Source organism: Macrotis lagotis, chromosome 1 (assembly GCF_037893015.1).
Source record: "Macrotis lagotis isolate mMagLag1 chromosome 1, bilby.v1.9.chrom.fasta, whole genome shotgun sequence".
Lineage (NCBI taxonomy): Eukaryota > Metazoa > Chordata > Mammalia > Peramelemorphia > Peramelidae > Macrotis > Macrotis lagotis.
Genome location: NC_133658.1, coordinates 219,917,200 through 219,924,467, shown reverse-complemented (window position 1 = coordinate 219,924,467; position 7,268 = coordinate 219,917,200).

Here is a 7,268-nt window from a genome sequence, read left to right as displayed (position 1 = left end):
TATTGCCATCACTGTTATACACTGTTCTCTTGGTTTTGTTCATTTTATTTTGCTCATTTTATTAATGCTCTTCATTATTTTGTTCAAGTTCACCCATTTGTTCTAAAATCATTGGGCTCATCATTTCTTATAGCACTGTAGAATTCCATTATAAGTGTGTTATTCACTTATTCCACAATTGATAGGTATTCCTGCAATTCTTTGCCACCACATAGAGAACTGCTATAGACATTTTAGGACACAAGGGTTCTTTTCCTTTTTTCCTAATCACCTTTGGAAATAGGCCAAATAGTGGTATTGCTGAGTAAAAGGCAAAGACAATTTTAAAGGTAAAAAATGCTTTGTCCATAATTCCAGAATGCTGTCCAAAATATCTGAATCAATTCACAATTCTATCATCAATGTCCCAATTTTTCCACATCCCCTGCAACATTTGTCACTTTCCCCTTATTTTATCTAATCTGAATAAAATGGTATAAAATGATATCTCAAAGTTGTTTTAATTTGTATTTCTCTAATCAATAATGATTAGGTTTAAAACATTTTTTCATATAAATATAAAATGTTTTGATCTCTTGTTTGGAAAATTGCCTGTTTATAACATTTGATCACTCATCAATTGGGAAAAGACTCATATTCTTACATATTTGACAAAGATCTTTATATATTTTAGATATGAAACCGATATTTATCTGATAAAATGTTTATAAATTTTCTTCCAATTTTCTGCTTTCCTTCTGATCTTGGCTACATTTGTTTTATTTGTATAAAACTATTTCAATTTAATATAATCAAATCAACCAAATTACATCTAACTTTGCTCTCTCTATATTTGTTTCATTAAAAGAATTTAAATAGGATACCTTCTTTACCTATTAGTCCAAATAATTTATTTATCATTGGAATTAGTTGATTTGCAGAACTTAAAGCACTATATAAAAGTATTTGGATGAAAAGTGATGCAATTTGGGGCGGCTAGGTGGCGTAGTGGATAAAGCACCAGCCCTGGAGTCAGGAGTACCTGGGTTCAAATCTGGTCTCAGACACTTAATAATTACCTAGCTGTGTGGTCTTGGGCAAGCCACTTAACCCCATTTGCCTTGCAAAAAAACCCCTAAAAAAACAGTGATGCAATCTAATAAGTAATTAATAAATAAGTAATCATTAAGTTAAAAATATAAAGTAAATAATAACACCCTATCTCTGACCTAAAGCTTTGATTCTATGTCCTATCAAGCATTGATTCAAGTATGCCTATGGAATCAGATGATCTGATCAGATTCCAAAGGCCACCACCACCTGTGTGACTTTGGGTGAACTATTTTATCTCTCTGGGCCTCAGTTTCACTTGAACAAGGGTGAGATCATGTATAATCTATATTAGACTGCTAACTGTCTCAGCAAGGGGGTAGAGAACTGAGGCAGGGGGAGAGAGGTAGAATTTAGAACTCAAAACTTTAAAAACTTGTTAAAATCTTTTTTTTTACATGTACCTGGAGGGGGGAACTAAAATATTAATTTTTTAAAAAGAAAAGAAAAAGGGTGGGATAGGGTAATTTCTAAAATTTAATTCTTGATGGCTTATAAAGAAATTCCAAATGTATTGTTGCATTTGATGCTCACAATCTTATCAGGGAGGCAGAGGGGATGATATTGCATGTATTTTACTTATCATAAACTAAGGCACTAAGAGGTAAAACCACAAACTTGCCTGATATCATATGGTTGATCCTTTGTTCTCAAAGAGGTCTTACACTATGTTGTACTGTGCTGATGTCACTCTGGGGAGGTTCCCTCCGCCTGTGCCTGCAAGATAAGTTTCATACTGGCAGCCTCTGGTTAATATGAGGGAAAAGTTTAGAAGGGAAAGCTCTGATCTGAGTAAACTTCCATTAGAACAGAACTGGGGATAAATGCATAAACAAACTGGGCTAGAGGCAGAAGAAAAACAAGCTCAGCCTAAGTAGTCCAGCTTTTCCACCTGAAATACATTTGCCTGGAAAACAAATCAAGATGAAAATCTTTGCAAAATTTTCCATTCAATCCAAGAAATAAGTACACTCTACCTATTTTTCTATCTATTTTTTCCATCTATTGATCTATCTATCATGTCAAGTTATATTTTACATATGTGTGCAATACAATATATGTGTCCCCATACATACCCTAAATCCATCTCTCTCTCTCTCTCTCTCTCTCTCTCTCTCTCTCTCTCTCTCTCTCTCTCTCTCTCCTTATATATGTATACATACATATATTTGTGTATGTAATGATGTAATGAAAAAGACCACCTGAGAATCAAGAAGGTTTTGGTTCAAACCACTTCTGACATATTCTGACAATAAGACTCAGGGATATACACATACACAATACATGCACAATGCATACACATATAGCTACAGATATGTATGACCTACACACAGACATAACACAGCCCTACATATATTCATATAGCCATACATATATACAATAATATGTACATCACTAGGGTCCTACAGCCAGGATATATCAGAAACAATTTAACCTCATGTCTTGCCTTTCAGTATCTTTTCCATTCTTTCATCATATATTTTGCATACATTTAGAAATGTAAAGGTCATCTCACCTGATAGAATTTCAGCTCATAGAAGGCAAAGGCTGTTTCTGTTTTTGTCTTTATCTCCTCAACCCCTAAGTTAGTGCCCGTATCCTAGGGGTCTGTTACTTAATAAATGCTTTTGAATGATTGATGATGCTAAAATACAATAGCAAGCATGAACCATAAAAGGGAGGGCAAAAGATAATGTGAAATGGAATTTGGTGAAGCTCAAAGACCTTTCTGATATATCTATGTGTTGGTAACTGTTGTGTATGGGAATACTGTAAATTTTCCTTGAACACCAGAATCTTATCTAAATAAGTGCCATGGGAATGGGAGTGGATTAGAGACTGGAGGCACTGCTGATTCGTTAAATAAACAGAGCACTTAGAGATCTTGATGGAGTACTTGTCTCCCACCCCTCCAACACTGCCTGGGGAAGATAAGGGAATCCAGAAGTGGGACTCTACATCTATGTCAGAAGAAAGGAACCCTGGCAGACAGGGTATGGGACTTTGACACTGAAATTCAATGCCCCCCCACTAGTGTCTCCTTTCTCTTTTTTTCCCTTTCCAAAACCCATTATTTCCCTTTGTTTTGACATATCCCCCTATTTCTTGTCCATCTTTGTTTATACCTTTGTACCACAAAGAATTATTTTGGGGGCAGCTAGGTGGTGCAGGGAATAGAATACTAACCCTGAAGTCAGGAGGAATTGAGTTCAAATGTGGTCTCAGACACTTAAATAATTACCTAGCTGTGTGATCTTGGGCAAATCACTTAACCCCATTTCCTTGCAAAAAAAAATTAAAATAAAAAAAGAATTATTTTGAAGATCAAGTGAGAGACATAAAGAATTTTTGCTTAATTACATGATATATAGCAAATGGTTTCCCATTAACTAAAACTGTGCAGCTCCCAACAAAGCCCCATTTACAGATACTTTAATAAAGGTTTTGAATGATTGTTGAATTGGTTGTCTATGATATCTATCATGATTTCTATCTATCATGAATTCATGGAGTCCCAATCAAATCCTTTGTCTAAATTAGGTCACAGAGTATCTATTGCTAGACTTGAACTTTTTAGGTCTGTCATTGATGTTAGAGAAGTAAGATTAGTCTGTGGGATGAAAACTCCTTTCCCAAGTCATTAAAAATTTATATCCAGTTTTTGTTCTAATATTTTCAGTTAGAAAGTACACTAGATATTAATGCTTTCCATAGTCATCCAATGTCGCCTTTTTGAACATCACAGCACTAAGAAACTTGATGTTATGTAAAGCATCCTGTCCTAGGATTCAACAGATCTGTATTTTAGTCTTGCCTCTGCTAATAATTCATGGAAAAATGGGGTGTGGCACTCCAATTACACTCAGATGGTTTGCTGACACTCAGGACCACTGTAATCCAGGTGAAGAGTGGGATCACATTTCTCAGTCACTTCTAAGTTTTTGTGACACCATTCTCTCCTGATTCTTCTCCTCCCTTTCTAACCACTCCTTCTCAGTGTTCTTTGCTAGACTTTCATCTAGGTGACACTCACTAGCACCATGTCCCTCAAGACTTAGTTCAATTTTCTTTTACTATTATCTCACCTGGTGATCTTTTCAGCTCCCTTGGTTCATCTATCATTTCTATTCAGGTAATCCCAAGATCTGTATCTATATCTCATTTTTGCTCAAAATATCTTGAGACTGCTCTATCCCAAATATTCATATGAACTATGTGTACCTGACCTGTGGTAGAACCTCCGAAGCTTGCATTACATTGATCAGTTTCAATCAAACCCACTTGATCCCAGCATCATGAAGCCATTGATCCTCTTTAAGATTTCTTTGGGATATAGACTCAGTAGGGGATGCACAGTTTTATTGCCCTTTGGGCCTAGTTCCAAATTGCTCTCCAGAAAGGTTGTATCAGTGCACAACTCCACCAACAATGCGTATATTTCAGTTTTTCCACATCTCTTCCATCACTGATCAACATCTATAGTAATCAATCAGTCAATAAATATTTATTGGGCACCAACTATGTACCAAACACACAGAGCTGAAGATAAAAAGGAGGCAAAAGACAATCTCTGACATCAAGTTCCTCACAATCTAATGAGGGAAACAACATGTAACAAACTATATACAGGTAAATAGGAAATAATGGGGGAAGGCACTAGAATTCAGAGAGATTGGGAAAGGCTTCTTATAAAAGCTATAATTTTAGTCAGAATGACTCAGTTAGTTCACAGAATGAAGTCAGAGAGATCAGAAGATGAAGTTGAGAAGGGAGAACATTCCAAGGCTTGGAGGATAGTCAAAGAGAGAATAACCCACAGCTTAGGGATAAAGTATTTTGTTCATGGATCAGAATCACTAGACTGAAGAGTATATGGTGGGGAGAAATGTATAAAGAGATTGGAAAGGTAGAAAGGGGATAGGTTAAGCAGAACTTTAAATGCCAAACAGAAGATTTTTATATTTGACCTTGGAGGCAATAAGTAGTCATTAGACTATATTGAATAGGAAAGTGGCATGGTCAGACATATGCTTTAGGAAAATCAATTTGTTGGTTGAATGGAGAATGGGTTAGAATGGAGAGACATTTGAGTCAATGGTCCAAGTGTGAAGTGATGAGGGTCTTGCACCAGAGTGGTGACAGGGTCAGGGGAACATAATCTAGAGATGTTAAAAAAGCATTTAGTGACAGATGGGATAGGGAGGCTAAGAAATACTGAAAACTCCTGAATAAGTCCCAAGTTGTGAGCCTGGAGGACTGAGAGGATAGTGTTGATATCTACAGTAAGAGGGAAGATAGGAATGGGGAGGGTTAAGGGGCAAAGATGAGTTCTGCTTTGAGCATTTTTAGTTTAAGATGTCTTCTGAGCATCTAGTTGTTAATGTCTGAAAGGCAGAGATGCAAGATTGGATGTCAGCAGAGAGGTTAGGGAAGGAGAGATAGATTTGAGAATTATTAGCAAAGAGATGTTAATTAAATCTAAGGAAACTAATGAGATCACCTAATAGAATAGTATAGAGGGAGAAGAGAAAAGGGTCCAGGACACTGAAGGACATCCATAAATGTAATCTGGAAGAAGATCCAGCAAAGGAGACAAAAATATCTAGATATCTCCAATTGGTTATCCTGTAGGCATCTCAAATACAATATTTCCAAAATGGAACTCATTATCTTCCCTCTCCTCCCTCTATCACTAGAAAGTTCTCTCCTCTCAGTCATCAAGGTCCACATTCTAGGTATTAGCCTTAGCTCCTCAAGAACATTTACCATTCATATCCAATATGTTGTCAAATCTTGTCTTTTTTTTAACTCTACTTTTACTATTGTAATAGCATTCTGATTGGTTTCTGCCTCAAGTCTTTCCCTAATCCTAACCAGCTTCCTTTCTGCTATTAAATGGATTTTCCTAAAATTTGGCCTGATTATATATTTTAATAAAGAATAAATTCCAATGGTTCATGATTACTTTTAGGGTCAAATAGAAAATCTTCTGCTTGGCATTTAAAGCATTTTACAACCTGAGATCTTTCTGCCTTTCTAGTCATGCTTTAGTTCCTTCCATTCACTCCATGATACAGGTACACCGGTCTATTAATTGTTCCATACAAATGACACTGAGCATTTTTACTAATTATCCCTCATGCTTAGAGGGACATGCTTCTCACCTGTGACTGCTGGCTTCCTCCAAGTCAGTTCAAATCACTTTCTGTAGGGGGTCTTTCCAGTCCCACCTTCCCACCCCTCAATCCAAATTGTGGTTTCTCTTTGACATTCCTTCTTTTTACACAGTATATATTTTGTATGTAACTATTTTTTAAAGAAATGCAGATTGTCTTTCCCATTAGAATGAGGGTTCCTTGAGGTCAGAGACTGTTTTTGCCTTTCTTTGATTCCCAGATAGTTCCTGGGATATAGGAAGCACTCAATAATTGCTTAATTAAATGTCAAAAGACATTCACTTAAAATCAAATTCCAGGCAAATAACAAAGGGTTAAATTCTGCAAGCATGTTCACCACCCACTTTCCAAAGCTCCCACCTCCTGGGGAACTGTGGACTTTTCAGGACTTGTCCTAATGTTTCCACAGCCTAAGAGGAGGAAAATGCCTGAAGTCACTCCTGACAAGATATTTGATGAGCATCTGCAGCAGCAGCTGTCCTGGATGAGCTGGGCTTGGGTTTCCTCTCACAGCCTATCCAATAAGAAGACTCTGAGATAATCTGAGAATGCAGGGCAGAATATTGTTTTTCCTTGGAGGGGAATCAGGTGAACCCTCAAATGGCAGCCCATTCTTACCATGCTATTTCCTCTCCCTAGAGGAACAAACTCCCCTGTCTAGGGCCTGACCATAACTTTACCTTCTCTAGCACCCTAGCTGCCCTAAGAGAACAAGCCCCCTCTCACCAGTTGCTGCTTATAAGACCTCAACTTTTTCACAACATAGGAGTGGCCAAAAGAGTTTCTGGGACACCTAGGAACCTTCTGATTCTGGATGTTTTCCAAAGCAAAGAGGGAACACAGTGATCCCCTCAAGAGGCTCCTTACCCAAGGATGGAGCAAGATGGGCCCTCTCAAAGCCAAAATCTTATAAATTATTGTCATTCTTGTGAATTGATTAAATTAACAAAGATTATCCCTGTCTGTTTTTAGAGTTCTAGTTAGGCAGATAATTTAATAAAG